Raw genomic sequence first — 18,113 nt, 5'->3', positions numbered from 1 at the left:
CACATCCGTATCTGCCATTGGAGCCCTGGTGCCGCAGTGATTAAGAGCTGTGGCTGCTAACCAAAAGGTCAGCAGTTCGAATCCACAGCTGCTCCCTGGAAACTCTATGGGGCCATTCTACTCTGTCCTATAGGGTCACTATGAGTTGGAATCAACTCGACGGCAATGAGTATAGCTGCTATAAACACTGATTGTGTTCTTTTAGCCTATTGGCACAGGGAGCAAGGCTGAAATGACAGTAGGAAAGATGCCATTGGTAAAAATGTCTGGGTTACAAAAAATAATCATGGACTAAATGGAATTTTCATAATTATTATAATTTAATGTCCATACTGCTTTTGCTTTTTTTAATGGTATTTTTGCAGACATTATCCTCTTCTGTGCTTTCACACATTTCTGAGTTTTGTAGGCCGAGAAATAGTGGCCTCTTTTAGAACATAGGAAACTGAGCCCCATAAAAGTGGCTTGTATAAAGTCACAGGGAAAGAAATGGGAGGTCTGTAATAATGGCCCTGTACATCTAGACATTTGCAACAATCTAAACTAGAAATTAGGCTGAGGCAATTAACAGACTCATTCACAAAAATGAGGGCTCTTCAAATATTTGCTGGATATTGGTCTCAGAAAGCAAACAAAAATAACAGACAACAATCAATCCTGGAGAGCTGGTAGGTGTAATTTATCCCTAAATGCCGAAGAATTTGGAAAGCAGCTCAGTGTCCTAAATCAATAAAAAGTGTGTTTTTTTCCCTGTCTATCACCCAGTGGTATTAGAAAGGACACTTTATTTGGCTCAGGCAACATTGTCCTATGTATTTTATGATGAGATTTCCTGCTGTATTTTATGAGACCTCTTTGAAAGAAAACCTTATAACCATTTCATTAAACATTTTTATTAATCTACACATTTCAAAAATTTATTTATGTAGTTCCTGGAAATGCTGAGTTTCATTCTTCTACCCAAACAAGATATAATGTGTCTCTCCTGATGCCGGATCCTGACAAATCTCTAGACACATTTAGCCATTATAATCAATTCTACTTCATTATTTTCTCATCATATCAGAACAGACAAGAGATACCAAATTTTTGTGCATACACAGAATTTCAGATTATGATTTAAAATGTGCCGATATACCCCAGAATCTTAAATTTAAATTAATTGGCACATAAAAGAGCAATTTCCTGGCATGCTATGATCTTCAACTCAAGGATTTTATTCTGGACAAATCACCCCTTCTACTCTGTCAAATGAGCATCGATAGAAACACTTTGGGTAAAATGAAACAATAATGAAATGGAGTTAAATATTGAGCAAAAATATTAGGGAAAATGAAGCAGATGATCAGAATGGAATTACAGAATTTTCTTCCTCTGAAAAATATGCAATTTTGTTTGATCTCAGGAATGGCTCCCACTTGCCGTTTTCTCCAATCTGATGAGCCTATTTCAGCTGGCCCGGAGCTGCTGTTTTCCCAGCTTAAACATCTTGCTTCTAGACAGCTGCTGCCAATTAGCTGCTTCCAAATGCAAGGCCCAGTAAGGCGCAATGGGATTGGCCACTATAGTCATCAAAAATTAATTAAAAAGTCTAGGCCTGAGCCAAAAAGCTGCTTCAGTCCTTAGAATCATTGTGTATCAGAAATCTTGTTGCTATCCTCTCACTGGTCTTTTTTCCTCCTGGTCCATCTTTGCTGGTACATGCTGCCTTGCCCTATTGGTTAAAGATATGGAAGAAGTTAGAGCAGTTGCCCTCTGATTCATCCATCCCTTTCAATGTTTTGTGGTAGGCGAAGGTTGAGGAAGTAAATGGTGGGGACTAGGCAGGCCACCTGGGTTGATCTTGTTAACTTGTCTACTGGGTAAATAGACTAATGATATTTGCCCCGAAAGAAGCGAGTTTATTTCAGAAATGCTCTTAGCAGAATGTTCATGACTTAAGGATTACTTAAGATCTATGAGCGTGGCATCCTGTAGAACGTCAATAGGTAATACAACTCTGTATAATATAAAATGGAGATGCTTTATACTTTAAATACTCCCATTGTGTGAGACGATCCTGTGAATCTCACTTAGAAATCTCATATAATCTGGGCCAGAAGCGCTTGTCCATCCTGAGAAGAATCTTGGGACCAGCCATTGACATCGCTACATGTGTGAGTCCTTTAATTGCCTGTGTCCCTGACATGCTTTAGTAAAGCTTGACCCTAGATAATATCTCTGATTCATGTGAATCTGCTTTGGCAATATAATTTTGTGTATTAGCTCAAGGTTTTTGGCTGTAGTGTGGAACTTCTTGGATTTAAATCTGTTTCCTTAATTTTATCTGTGGGCTTCCAGTAAGTTACCTAATTTCACAATGATTTAGTTTTCCTACCCATAAGATGGCGATTAAGAAGGGTTGCCATTTTGGATTAATACATACAAAAGGTAGAACAGGAATTAACACAGGTAAAAACATAGAACACTGCTTAACACATAGTAAAATTGAACTTAATATTAGATATTATTATTAACATTCCATTTAAAAATCTTATCCATAATAATAGCAGTCATCATGTACTTAGTAGATGTCAAGTACTGAGGCAAGAGATTTACAAGAATTGTTCTCATCTAATTTTTACAATCAATCCAATGAGTAGAGAGAATGTCCACAAATGTGGAGGAGACTAAGACTAGAGTTTTCACTTTGCCTTTTGAAAGCATGTACTTGATCTGCATAAGACATAATTGGATATAACTTCTCACACCCAATTTGAGGGTCTGTTTTTCTTGTTGTTGTTGTTAGGTGCCATTGAGTCAGTTCCAACCCATAGCTAACCAAAGTACATCAGTCCTGCACCATCCTCACAATCACTGTTATGCTCGAGCCCATTGTTGCGGCCACACTATGTCAATCCATCTCTTTGAGGGTCTTCCGCATTTTAGGTGACCCTCTACCAAGCATGATGTCTTTCCCTAGGGACTGACCATTCCCGATAACACCTCCAAAGTGTGTGAGATGTAGTCTCACCATCTTTGCTTCTAAGGAACATTCTGGCTATACTTCATCCAAGACAAATTTGTTCCCCCTTTTGGTAGTCCATGGTATATTCAATATTCTTTGCCAACACCATAATTCAAGCCGTCAATTCTTCTTTGGTCTTCCTTATTCACTATCCAGCTTTCACAGACATATGAGGCGATTGAAAACACCATGGCTTGAGTCAGGCGCACCTTAGTCCTCAGGATGACATCTTTGCTTTTTAACACTTTAAGGACGTATTTTCCAGCAGATTTGCCCAATGCAATGCATCCTTTGATTTCTTGACTGCTGCTTCCATGGGTGTTGATTGTGGATCCAAGTAGAATGAAGTCTGTGACAATTTCAATCCTTTCTCCATTTATCACAATGTTGCTTATTTGTCCAGTTGTGGGAATTTTTGTTTTCTTTATGGTGAGATGTAATCCATGTTGAAGGCTATAGTCTTTGATCTTCATCATTAAGTGCTTGGAGTCCTCTCCACTTTCAGCAAGAAAGGTTGTGTCATCTGCATAATGCAGGTCCTTAAAGAATCTTCCTCCAATCCTGATGCCCCGTTCTTCATATAGTCCAGTTTCTCAGATTATTTGCTCAGCATACAGATTAAATAAGCATGGTGAAATAATACAACCCTGACACACACCTTTCCTGACTTTAAACCATGCAGTGTCACCTTGTTCTCTTTGAAGGACTGCCTCTTGATCTCTGTACAGGTTCCTCAGGAGCACAGTTAAGCGTTCTGGAATTCCCATACTTTGCAATGTTACCCATAATTCTTTATGATCCACACAGTCAAATGCCTTTGCATAGTCAATAAAACACAGTTAAACATCCTTCTGGTATTCTCTTCTTCCAGCAGGAGCCATCTGACATCAGGTATTATATCTCTGTTCCCACATCCTCTTCTGAATCTGGCTTGAATTTCTGGCAGCCCCATGTCGATGTACTACTTCAGTTGCTTTTGGATGATGTTCAGCAAAATTTTACATGTCTATGTTTTTATTATAGTCAGAATCGACTCGACAGCACTTTTTTTTTTTAATGATATTAATGATATTGTGCAATAATTTCCATATTCAGTTGGATCATCTTTCTTTGGGATAGGGATAAATATGGATCTCTTCCACTTGGTTGGCCAGGTAGCTGTCTCTCAAATTTCTTGGCATAGACAAGTGAGCACCTCCAGCGCTGCTGCATGTGTTTGTTGAAATATCTCAATTGGTATTCCTTCAATTTCTGGAGCCTTGTTTTTTGCCAGTGCCTTCAGTGCAGCTTGGATTTCTTCCTTCAACCATTGGCTCTTGATCATACGCTACCTTCTGAAATGGTTCAACATCTACCAGTTCTTTGTACCTGCATATTCCTTCTATCTTCTTTGGATTCTTCCTGCGTTGTTCAATATCTTTCCCACAGAATCCTTCAGTATTGCAAATTGGGGCTTGACTTTTTTTTTCTGTTCTTTCAGCTTGAGAAACATCAATTTTGTTCTTCCCTTTTAGTTTCCTAACTCCAGGTTTTTGCACATGTTATTATAATATTTTGTCTTCTCCAGCTGCCATTTGAAATCTTCTGTCCTTTTACTTCATAATTTCTTCCATTCCCTTTAGTTACTCGACATTGAAGAGCAAGTTTCAGAGTCTCTTCTGACATCCATTTTGGTCTTTTCTTTCTTTCCTGTCTTTTTAATGACCTCTTGCTTTCTTCATGTATGATGTCTTTAACGTCATTCCACAACTCGTCTGGTCTTCAGTCGTTAGTGTTCAATGCATCAAATCTATTCTTGAGATAGTCTGTAAATTCATGTGGAGTATAGTTAAGGTCATACTTTGGCTCTGGTGGACTTGGTCTAATTTTCTTCAGCTTCAACTTGAACTTGCTTATGAGCAATTGATGGCCTTTCCATAGCTGGCCCCTGGCCTTGTTCTGATTGATGACATTGAGCTTTTTCATCATCTCTTTCCATAGATGTAGTCCATTTGCTATTCAAAAAATGTGGTCTGCAGTATTGGCATCACCAGGGAGCTGGTTAGAAATGCAGACTCTCTGGCTCTATCAAGAATCTACTGATTCAGAATCTGCATTTTAATAAGAACCCTGTGGTGATGCTAAAGTTTGAGAAACCTCATTCTTGCCAGTTTTAGATGTTTTTCCTATGTCATTTTGTAAAGTACATCTGCCATGATTTTAAAATCAATGCATTTTAAATGCTGCAGATTTCATTGAGATTTTGGTTTGATATTCAGCTGCAACCTGGGAGCCATTTCACTGATGTTCAATGCCATTACTGAGGATGGAGGAATGTAAGACAGAAAATAAAGGTGAAGTTTAAGCAGAAGGAAGAGTTGCCTTAATTGAGTTGACTTTCTCTCTTAGTAGATCTACTATCCAAACAGCATTAAGAAAAAAACAGACAATAACATGAAACTTAAGCTCCTGAATAGATTTAAACCAAAACAAATTTTCCATACTCAACCTGTTCTTGTACTTGACTCTGGAAAATGAGATCATGTGTGCTAAATAGGCACTTACTAATTATCCAAAACCACTTACTTTAGGGATCTTTTGAAAGCAATTCAGCCCAAATTCTTGTCCTATTCTATGATTTATGAAGTATTTTGCAAAGTTTCATTATGGTTGGAGAAAATTGTGTCTGTTGCAGTTCCCCTATTGATTAGAATAATACCTGGAATGCCAATAATATCTTATTTTTATTATAATGCTAAACTTCTATGCACACTAAATCAATTACTGAATCAATGAGAATTATATTTTAGCAATACATTATTATTATTATTATTTTAAAGATAAATGTGATGCTGGGAAGCATTAAAACAGTGAATTAGGGGAAAAAATAAATACTAATTCTTACCTGGCCAGACCCTGATATTAATTCTCAGCCTGTTCTGGGACATGGAAAACATGAAACAGCTTTAGGACTGTGGAAATAAATGACAACAACCCAAAAGAGACCAAACAGAAGCTATTTGTTCAGAGTTTGCCACAGCAAGGGAGTCAGCTGCTATCACCTGCGTTTGGCAAAGCCTCAAAGGCAGGCAGAGGAATGGGAATGCTTTATAGTGACAAATAAAGGGAAGGCTTCAAGTATACTCTGATTGGAAGAGCAGGAGGAAGCTAGAGGTGGGCTAACTAGAGGCAGGGCTTCTCACGTGATTGGTTTGGGGAGCATGTTTGGCTTTCTCTGGTTGAAGGCAGGGGTAGGGGAGGGAGGGAATTAAGGGGCTGGTAGTTGTTATGAGCCGGACTCCATAGCCACAGGATTGGTTTTTTGGATTTGAGTTTTTGAGTGAGTCCAGGATGTTGTGGGCAGATTGCTTTGGTGATTGTGGTTTGACTTCACTGGCTGGTTGCTGCAGAGGTTGTGGGTCATAGTCCCCTTTTCGTGTATGGTCTGGCATTTGTCCATTTGTATATTCGGTCTCTCAGGGAAGAATTCAAATCACTGACGTTAAAGGATTGAAAATAAAAAGCCTGCTACTATTATACTTAAAAAAAAAAAAAGGTCTAATATCCTTCAGTGCTTTAAGGTCAGTGTTTTAAAATATTAAGAGGGAATTAAAAATGATATATGTGTATATACACACACATATATGTGGAAACCCTGCTGGCACAGTGGTTAAGAGCTATGGCTGCTAACCAAAATGTCGGCAATTCAAATCTACCAGGCGCCCCTTGGAAACTCTGTGGTAGAGTTCTCCTCTGGCCTATAGGGTCGCTATGAGTTGGAATCGATTCCATGGCAACGGATTTGGGTTTTTTTTTTTTTGGTGTATATGTGTATATATATATATATATTTGAATACTTACATGTTTGTTGAATAAAATGCTGCCTAACTGAGTTGAGAGAGTGGTAACAAATTGGTCTCATTATTGTGAGAATTTGACAGCTACTATTTTCTATCTCTTCTGGACCTCAAAATGAAGCTGTAGCTAGGATTTTAGGGGAAATTCAAAAGAATGGATTTGATGACTGAAATTTATAGTCATCATCGATGCAACCTTGATAGCAGCCAAAGGACAGTTGGGTGAGACAGAAAGTTCAGCAAGAACAGCAGGAGCCCTCATCATAACCTTGGGACTAGCTTGAGAAAGCAACAATGAAATCTCTTTAATCAACATTTGAGTATGTACACTGTACCAACCACAGTGTTATGGACTGGTGATTTAAAAAGGGACGAGATACAGGCCAGTCTTCATGAAGACTGGTGCAGTGGAAAGGCCTTCAGTTACTTTTATCTGCATGCAAAAATCCACCGTTTGAATACTACCGGGTCTTTCTATAAGTCAGAATCGACTCTGCAGCAACAGGTTTTTTCATTTTATGCCTTCCTGGGAATGGATTGTGACAGCTAAAAGTATTTTTTAAGCAGTTTATCGGTCATCATGCTACTATTAAAGGGTATTGAATTTATACTCATTATATATAAAGTATATTTGTGTACCTGCTGTTATGAATGCCAGACATATATGCCATCAGAAAAAAATGTATACCTTATGAAACGGGCTTTGTAGTCTCCATTTTTAATTTATTTAATTTCAAATGTCAATGTGTTGATTAAAAATTGCTGCATTGTCATATGTTTAGTCAATTAACTAGGAAGGAATTCACAATTAATAATTTATCATTATTAGAATTAGGGTTTTTGGTACATCAATACCACCAGAAACTGGGTTGCTTAGATTTTGTATACTTCTGGATTACCAATGACTCTCAGTAAATAACATCGACATTTTCATTGGATTTTTGAAAACTGCTCTAAGATTCTGCAAAATTTCCCCAAGCCCCCATTTTAGAGTTCTAAATTAATAGTCCCAATGGCATTTTTCAAGTGTTTTCTTGGCTGCACATTTATATCTATTATAATGTATGCTCATGTAGATAAAGAACTAGGCAAAGATAAGTAAAATCATTTGTAAAATGGGCAAGCTTAAAGGTGTGCTTAAAAGAGATTTATATATTGAAGAAGAACACAACAGTGCAGTTGTCGTTAGTCACCGTAGAGTCACAGTTCTACTCTGCACACATGGGATCACCGTGAGCAATACAGCAGAGTTGAAAAAATAAGATACAGAGATTTTCAAAAACTGTTTGTTGACAAGCTAGTTTAAATTTATGATCTCTCGATATAAACAAAGTTTTCTTTTACTTTTAATGTGTATTTATCAATACTTCACTTTTTAATTATTATTTGAAAATTTAACTTTTTGAGAACCAGGAGTTAAACTGCGAGCTCTTCCTTAATCCTGAACAAATTTAATGAATCTCAAACACCCTTTGAAAGCCCCCCAAAAGTCTCTTCTCCAAAGACACTTCCGCAGCCTTGCTGCTCTATTCTCTGCCAGCCTTTTTCTTTCCCTGATTCCCCCAACTTTTTTGTTGACTATTTATACAGTGTGACCCCCGCCTACCTTCAAACCACGAAAGGATCTGTGATTAAGAGAACCCATTCTAAATGAAAGCAATGTAGAGACCAATGGCTATTCTGTTCTTAAACGTAGCTTTGCAGTCTAACCCAAGTAACCTGTGCAACCTAGTAACTTTTTTTTTCTTCCCAAATACATTCAATACTTTCCTCTAAGTGAATTTTCTTACTAGTTTCCAAGAATGTTCACTTTTATTTAAAACCAAACACCTGCTACATGGTTGTTTTTTTTTTAATAAGATTTACCATTTGGTGTTCATTTTGAAATTATATTTTAAGAATCCATTTAAAGTAAACTGTTTGGTTTGGGCAACATTTAACGAATACCAAAACAGGCAAAAGTGTTTCTTGTCTTTAAAAGAAAAAAAAGAGAAGAAATTCTGTTATTTATACAAATTTTAAAGACAGAAATTTTAAAGAAAAATACAATCCATTTCATTCTAAAGTGATCAAAATATGCACCCTTTGAACTTCTGGGGGAAACTACTCCATATAAAAAATATTTGTAGTTGAGAATGCAGATGATACAGCATTCTAGAAGCAACTTTTATTATGTTCCCTATGAGAAAAAAAGAGACTGCCCCAAAAAGAAATTAATTCTGTTTTCCTTTAAAAGTTATTAGAAATAAACTATAGAAAAAAAACCATTCATATGGATATTATAATAGTATTCAGAAATAGTATTTATTTATAGTAATATTAAAAAGAGAGGTAAATTATTAATGTTTTTCATGGGAAAAATATACTTCTTAAAAACTTACACATTTTTGGTGACTTGATATTTTTTCCTGACTCTCAAATAAATACTAGTTTGTATAGCACACCTTGAGAATTATACCATTAACTGAAGAAGCTAACTTAAGTTACAGAATTAACCAGTATGTGCTTTATCTCTAAGTACCCATCTCATTATTTGAGGAAAATAATACATATTTTAAATATAAATGATTCACATATCCTTGATATGGGAAATGTTGTCCAACTATGTTTGACCTCCTCATGACAGAGGGACACATGGATTTGAGATACCATTGCACACCAGTAAATCCTGAGCGTAAGTTTACTAAAATCCACTGTTTTTCCATGTGTCTAGACCAGTGCTGCCTAAAAGAAATATAATGCAAGACACAAATATGAATCACATATGTAATTTTAATTTTTGTAGTACCTATGTTAAAAAAATAAAAAGAAACTGCTGATATTAAAAAAAATAAAAAGAAACTGCTGATATTAATAGTATACCAATACAGTATATTAAAATATTATTATTTTACCATGTATTCAATATCAAATGTTTAACAAATATTCTTAAAGAACTAGAGTTTTGGAATCACTACAGTAAAAATGACTATTACTCTAAAACAAAGTTCAGAACCATGTTTAAAGAGACAGGTTTTGTAATAAATAAAGAAAATAATAGACTATAGATTTCACAGTTACAGGATCATCGTTTAAATTAGAACCTTAACAATCTTAGATAGCGGTTGGCAAAAAGAAGGGAACGTTCTAAAGAGTGCTTAGGGTAACCCATAAATCTACGCATTAAAGCTGTCTGGTGTTTGTTGATTAAATTCTCTCTCTCTCTCTTTTCTTTTATCCCTACATGTGATGCTTAGCGACTTGCTGACTTCCTGCAGACTACAGGATTTCTGAGAACTTATGTTTTTTGTTTTGTTGAGTTTTTTTTACATTTCTACTTGTTTGTGATTCTAGCTAATCTTTTAATACTCCTATCAAGCTTGTATATATTTGTCTTTAGAGAATAGATGGGGGCAGATATGTCCAACGTTTCTGTGTGTATACAGACTATATTATTAAACTATCTTGACCAAAATTGTGTGTTACTTAGTCATTGAGTGATTTAGTTATTGTTGGCTAGGGATTTGGTACAATTATATAAATAGTAAATTAGTATCAATATAAGCACTTGATGGTAAGGCCAAATATGCATATATATATAAATATACGTATATATATATATACATACACATATGCACACACATTTGTAATGAATAAAGAAAAAAACCTCTGGAATATAGAGTATATGGCCAAGAGAAATGTATTCATGGAGTTATATAAGCTGAACACTATGATGTTCTAATACTCTTTAGTCAAATAGTGTTATTTTTACAAAATTTAAAATGACCAGCAAAAAAAATTATACACTTTATGCAAAACTAAAATAATGCAAACATCATGTCATGTGTGGTGTGACTTGCCCCTTTCAAAGCTATTTTCAGTCCCTTTTTTTGGCCACATAAGCCATTGTTTTTATCATGCAATACCATTTCATTTATGCATTTCTTCTTCTTTTTTTTTTTTTTTTAAAGCACCATTTAACCTAATAAAAGAGACTAACACATTCAAATTTAGACATGAGAAATAGCTCAAAGTACTTCTAATGCTATGTTTTTAAGATTTTTCTCCCCTGTGCATTTCTGTTTTCTACCTCTTTTCCTTTGGAGATCCTGTGCATTCACTTATTTCTAAAACCCTCAAATTCAAATGCACTTTTTCCTTCTATCCTTCAGCAATGAAGGGCTGATTGTTGTCTTAGTCATCTAGTGCTGCCATAACAGAAATACCACAAGCGGATGGCTTTAACAAATAGAAATTCATTTTCTCACAGTCTAGTAGTTACAAGTCCAAATTCATGACATCAGCTCCAGGGGAAGGCTTTCTCTCTCTGTTGGCTCTGGAGTAAGGTCTGTGTCCTCAATCTTGTCCTTGTTGAGGAGCTTCTCAGGTGCAGTGACCCCGTGTCCAAAGGACATGCTCTGCTCCTGGTGCTGCTTTCTTGGTGGTATGAGGTCCCCCACTCTCTGCTTGCTATCCTTTCTTTTTATCTCTTGAGAGATAAAAGGTAGTGTAGGCCACATCTCAGGAAATTCCCTTTTGAATCAGGGAGGTGACCTGAGTAATCCTTTTAACCGCAGGCAGAGATTATGATTTATAACACATAGGAAAATCATAAAATGGAGGACAACTACACATGGCCTAACCTAGTTGACACATATTTTGGGGGGACACAATCAATCCATTACAGTTGTTTTTCCCTAGATATATCTGGCCGTTTCTCCTTTCTGTGCCCTTGTACGTGAACATGGATTGGTTTCACCTCCCCTCTTCACTTGACTGGCTTCTACTTAGTCAACCATCAAGACTGAGCTCAGTTTTAACACTGAAAAAGGCTTCCCTGACTCCCCAGCTTGAGTTAGATGTCCTCCATAATGCAACCTGCTACAGTTCCCATGGTAAGAAACTGAATCATACGAATACTTCCCTCTTCACAGACTGTGAGCAACTGGAAGTCAAGGGCTATGATTTAGCTGTATCTACAGTCTCAATGCTGACACCGCATTACACTTAGTATTTAGTTGGAAAAATCAGTAAATGGATGGGTGGCTGGGTGGAAGGTGAATAACGAAAGCACATTTGGCATACTCTGCTTGCCTAGACTTCATCTCCTCCTCTTCGCATATAAGGGATGTCAAGAATGAAGTGAAGTGGCCAGAAAACCATTTAATTTGGATTTAATTAAAAAATTAATTCCAAGTTTACAATTGCTACAGAAGAGTAACCAAGAGAAAAGATTTGTTCTTATTCAGGGATATTAGAAGAGTTGAGCTTTTAATAGATGGTGGTGGGATGTCACAGATTGAATTGTGTCCCCCCAAACTATCTGTCAACGTATTTGAGCCATGATTCTCAGTATTGTGTGATTGTCCACCATTTAATGTGATTTTCCTATATGTTGTAAATCCTATGATGTAATATGATGGATTAGCAGCAGTTGTATTGACGAGGTCTACAAGATTAGATAGTGTCTTAAGCAAATCTCTTTTGAGATATAAAAGAGAGAAGGGAGCAGAGAGACGTGAGAACCTCATACCACCAAGAAAGCAGGGCTGGGAGCAGAGCGCATCCTTCGGACCTGAGGTTCTTGAGCTGAGATGCTCCCAGTCCAAGGGAAGACTGATGACAAGGACCTTCCTTCAGAACTGACAGAGAAAGAACACCTTCCTCTGGAGCCAGCGCACTGAATTTGGACTTGTAGCCTAACTGGACTGTGAGAAAATAAGCTTCTCTTTGTTAAAGCCAATAAAAATTCTAAGTTTAATTTTAAGTTTAAATTATTACAAAGTGCTTGTTTTTTCATGACAAACTCCTGTATATAATAATAAAACACCTTTCATTTGGCTTACATTCTGGAAAAGATAGAACAATAAATCAATTAAATAAGATTCAGCAATTTAAATTTTTTTTTTTTCCTGACCAGCCACTCATTTGGATAAATCTGAGCTCATTTTCAGCTATCAGATCTATTAGGCTGACATGTTTAGATTTACTATCATTGGTCACAATTGCCTTAGAAGAAAGTCACCATTTTCAGAACATTATATTGGTTGGAGAGGCGTGCTTCTGAAGCCAGAGCAGCCAGCCGCTTTTGCCTTTTAAGACCATTAATTTTCTCACAGGGCCATTGTTTTCTTAATAGTTGAAGAAACATTCTAAGAAACACTAAAACTGCCTCTATAATCATTGTATTGAGTGATTCTCAGAGCTCCCTATTTGTTTGAAAATAACTAATGAGGCTGGCCTTCTTCCAGGCACCATACACATTTAGAATATTTATTTGTATTCAGGATAACAGTATAAACACATCTCCCTTCTTTCTGAAAGAAAAGCCATCTTAGTTCACCTCATGCATAGACTTAATAAACTCTCCACAATAAAGTAGTGTTGATTATTGCCTTGCACAGTTGTAGCAGCCTCATTAGTTTCACTACATAGCTTGAAATGGTTTCATGCCAAATTAAAAATGTAGGTCATTTAAAGGACTAATGATGCTAGTTCAGCATGAAGCTCACCCATATCCAGCAGTCCTTTTTCTCACTCCGTGCCAACCACTTCTGGCAATGGTTATATCTGTCATTTTGATGAAAGCTTTTATAATTATATTGTTAGTAATGCATGTCTTACATGTCCACCAGATTATGGAATATTTGAGGCAGTAATTGTTTGTGCCTGATAAAGTACCCGAAAACATTTTTTTTCTCTCTTTAATTTCGTAGACCAGTGTTTTCAAAAAATGCATTCCAGAGAAGAGTAATTCTATTGGCTCTTAGTATGCGCTATTTGAAGAAGGAAACAATGATCAAATACATTGGGAAACTGTAAGTTAAATTATGTTATATGAGTGTCAGTACTGTAGGCACTCTTAAAGCCTGATCTACCCATTAACAAATCTCACTAATGCATCAGTTACAACAAAATATTTAATACTTCTCGTTCCTCGCTTTATTTGACTTCTCAGCAATATTCAGTGTTGATTGGCCCTGCAATTTAAAAAATCAGCATATTTAATTATTGAAGATACAATGCATTTATTTACACATTTAAGATTTTTAAAAGTATAGAAATATATATTTGCACCCCTCTCCTTACTCTGTTCCTTCCCCTCCTCAGATATTCACTATAATTATATAGTCTCTTTATATATTGACAAAAACATTCATGTGTGTTTGTATGTATATACGTATATACCAATTCTTCTCTTTAGAAAAGATTAGTATACAATTAATAGTATTTAAAACCTTAATTTTTCACTTTATAAAATATATTAGAGTTCTTTCCATATCAGTACATTAGATAAATTCTTTATTCTTTCTGTATAATATTCTGTTCTTTGGATGTAACAATGTATTAAAACTATCCCATATTGATGAGCATTTTTTTTCCAATATGTTACTACTATAAATCTTGTATATACATTATTTCACACCTGTGCTAGTATATATTAGGGTTGATATCCCTAAGTAGAATTTCTGAGTATAAAATTATTGCATTTACAATTTTGATAGATGTTAACAAGTTGCCACTCATGTGTTACACCAAACATTAGGAATAGAGTTCCTGCTTCTACCAGTCTGGCCAAGAGAACTTTGTCAGGTTATGTGTGTGTATATATATATATATATATATATATATATATATATAAACTAGTGATATATATATATATATATATGTATTTTTTTTTTCCCCCAGTCTGGTGGATGTGAGATGGTATTTCAGTTTTGTTTGAATACATATTTCTCTTAGGAGCAAGTTTGAGCTTTTCTCTATATGTCTAACAACAATTTATATTTCCTATTTTCTGAACTATGTCCATATCTTTGCCCTTTTTTTAAAATAATTTTATCGAGATATAATGTACATTCCCTGTAATTCAGCTGTTTAAATTGTACAGTTCAGTGATTTCTTTAGGGTATTCACAGGGTTGTGCAATCATCACCACGATCAATTTTAGAATGTTTTTATCACTCCAAAAAGAAATCCTATACCCAGTACCAGTCACTTCCCACTTTCCCCAAGCCCCTCACCCCAACCCTGGCACCCAGCAATCTACCTTCTGTCTGTATGGACTTGTCTGTTTCATATAAAAGGAAATACAATATGTGAGTTTGTCTGACTTCTTTCACTTAGCGTGATGTTTTCAGGATTCATCCGTGTTGTAGCAGGTATCAGTACTTCATTCCTTTTTATGGCTGAATAACATCCCCTTGATATGGATATACATTTCGTATATCCATCCATGGGTTGATGGATATTTAGGTTGTTTCTGCTTTTTAGCTATTACGAATACTGCTAAAAAAAAAAAAAAATTCTGTTTCAATTCTAAGGGTGGAATTACTGGGTCAGATGGTGTTCTATGTTAAACTTTTTGAGGAACCACCAAACCGTTTTCCACAGTGGCTGCACCATTTTATATCCCCCACCAGCACCGGGTGAATGTTCCAATCTCACTAAAGCTTTACTAACACTTGTTATTTTCTGTCTTTTTGGTTCTAGCCATCTTGGTGGATATGAAGTGATATCTCATTATAGTTCAGATTTGCATTTCCCTAGTGACTAATAAGATTGAGCATCATTTTATGTGCTTATAGGCTGTTTGTATATCTTAGGAGATATAGTTATTCAGGTCCTATGCATATTTTTTAATTGAGTTGTTTGTCTACTTATTGTGAATTATGGTTTGATGGCAACTAACAACAACTACAATCAGATCAGTGCCCTTTGATGCACAAAGATTTTCATTTTGATGAAGTCCAGTTATTTTTTTCCTTTTGTCACATGTGCTTTTGTCATTTACCAAGTTGCCATTGCTTAATACAAGGTCACGAAGATTTACCCCTGTTTTTTTCTGAGCGTTTTATAATTTTAACTATTTATGTCTTTGATCCAATTTGAATTACTTTTTGTATATAGTGTGGGCAAGAGTCTAAATTTATTCTGCGTGTGGATATCCAGATGTCCAGCACCATGTGTTGAAAAGACTGTTCTTTGTCCCAGTGAATGGTCTTGGCACTCTTATAACAGACTATCTTGAACAAGCAAAATGCAATCCATTAAGTGTTTTCTTTCACTTTTTTTTTAAAATAATTTTTATTGTGCTTTAAGTGAAAGTTTACAAATCAAGTCAGTCTGTCACATATAAGCTTATATACACCTTACTACACACTCCCATTTACTCTCCCCCTGATGAATCAGCCCGCTCCCTCCTTCCAGTCTCTCCTTTCATGACAATTTTGCCAGTTTCTAACCCTGTCTACCCTCCTATCTCCCCTTCAGACAGGAGATGCCAACACAGTCTCAAGTGTCCACCTGATACAAGTAGCTCACTCTTCATCAGCATCTTTCTCCAACCCATTGTCCAGTCTCTTCCATGTCTGATGAGTTGTCTTCAGGAATGGTTCCTATCCTGGGCCAACAGAAGGTTTGGGGACCATGACCGCCAGGATTCTTCTAGTCTCAGTCAGACCATTAAGTCTGGTCCTTTTATGAGAATTTAGGGTCTGCATCCCACTGTTCTCCTCCTCCCTCAGGGGTTCTCTGTTGTGCTCCCTGTAAGGGCAGTCATCGGTTGTAGCCGGACACCATCTAGTTCTTCTGGTCTCAGGATGATGTAAGTCTCTGGTTCCTGTGGCCCTTTCTGTCTCTTGGGCTCATAGTTATTGTGTGACCTTGGTGTTCTTCATTCTCCTTTGATCCAGGTGGGTTGAGACCAATTTATGTATCTTAGATGGCTGCTTGTTAGCATTTAAGACCCCAGATGCCACAGTTCAAAGTGGGATGCAGGATGTTTTCAAAATAGAATTTATTTTGCCAATTGGCTTAGAAGTCCCCTTAAGCCATAGTCCCAAAACCCCCATCCTTGCTCCGCTGGCCTTTGAAGCATTCATTTTATCCCGGAAACTTCTTTGCTTTTGGTCCAGTCCAGTTGAGCTGACCTTCCCTGTATTGAGTATTGTCCTTCCCTTCACCTAAAGCAGTTCTTATCTACCAACTAATCAGTAAATAACCCTTTCCCACCCTCCCTCCCTCCCCCGCTCGTAACCAGAAAAGAATGTGTTCTTCTCAGTTTATATTATTTCTCAAGACCTTATAATAGTGGCCTTATACAATATTTGTCCTTTTGCCTCTGACTAATTTCACTCAGCATAATGTCTTCCAGGTTCCTCCATGTTATGAAATGTTTCACAGATTCGTCACTGTTCTTTATCGATGCGTAGTATTCCATTATGTGAATATACCATAATTTATTTAACCATTCATCTGTTGATGGACACCTTGGTTGCTTCCAGCTTTTGCTATTGTAAACAGAGCTGCAATAAACATGGGTGTGCATATACCTGTTTGTGTAAAGGCTCTTATTTCTCCAGGGTATATTCCGAGGAGTGGGATTTCTGGATTGTATGCTAGTTCTATTTCTAACTGTTTAAGAAAACGCCAGATAGATTTCCAAAGTGGTTGTGCCATTTTACATTCCCACCAGCAGTGTATAGAGAGTTCCAATCTCTCCGCAGCCTCTCCAACATTTATTATTTTGTGTTTTTTGGATTAATGCCAGCCTTGTTGGAGTGAGATGGAATCTCATCGTAGTTTTAATTTGCATTTCTCTAATGGCTAATGATCAAGAGCATTTTCTCATGTATCAGTTAGCTGCCTGAGTATCTTCTTTAGTGAAGTTCGTGTTCATATCCTTTGTCCACTTTTTGATTGGGTTGTTTGTCTTTTTGTGGTTGAGTTTTGACAGAATCATATATATTTTAGAGATTAGGCGCTGGTTAGAGATGTCAAAGCTGAAAATTCTTTCCCAGTCTGTAGGTGGTCTTTTTACTCTTTTGGTGAAGTCTTTAGATGAGCATAGGTGTTTGATTTTTAGGAGCTCCCAGTTACCTGGTTTCTCTTCGTCATTTTTGGTAATGTTTTGTATTCTGTTTATGCCCTGTATTAGGGCTCCTAATGTTGTCCGTATTTTTTCTTCCAAGATCTTTATCGTTTTAGTCTTTATGTTTAGGTCTTTGATCCACTTGGAGTTAGTTTTTGTGCATGGTGTGAGGTATGGGTCCTGTTTCATTTTTCTGCAGATGGATATCCAGTTATGCCAGCACCATTTGTTAAAATGACTATCTTTTCCCCACTTAACTGACACTGGGCCTTTGTCAAATATCAGCTGCTCATATGTGGATGGACTTATATCTGGGTTCTCAATTCTGTTCCATTGGTCTATGTGCCTGTTGTTGTACCAGTACCAGGCTCTTTTGACTATTGTGGCTGTATAATAGGTTCTAAAATCAGGTAGAGTG

This window comes from Elephas maximus, chromosome 8 (genome assembly GCF_024166365.1).
Source record: "Elephas maximus indicus isolate mEleMax1 chromosome 8, mEleMax1 primary haplotype, whole genome shotgun sequence".
NCBI lineage: Eukaryota > Metazoa > Chordata > Mammalia > Proboscidea > Elephantidae > Elephas > Elephas maximus.
This window is presented reverse-complemented; position numbering follows the sequence as displayed.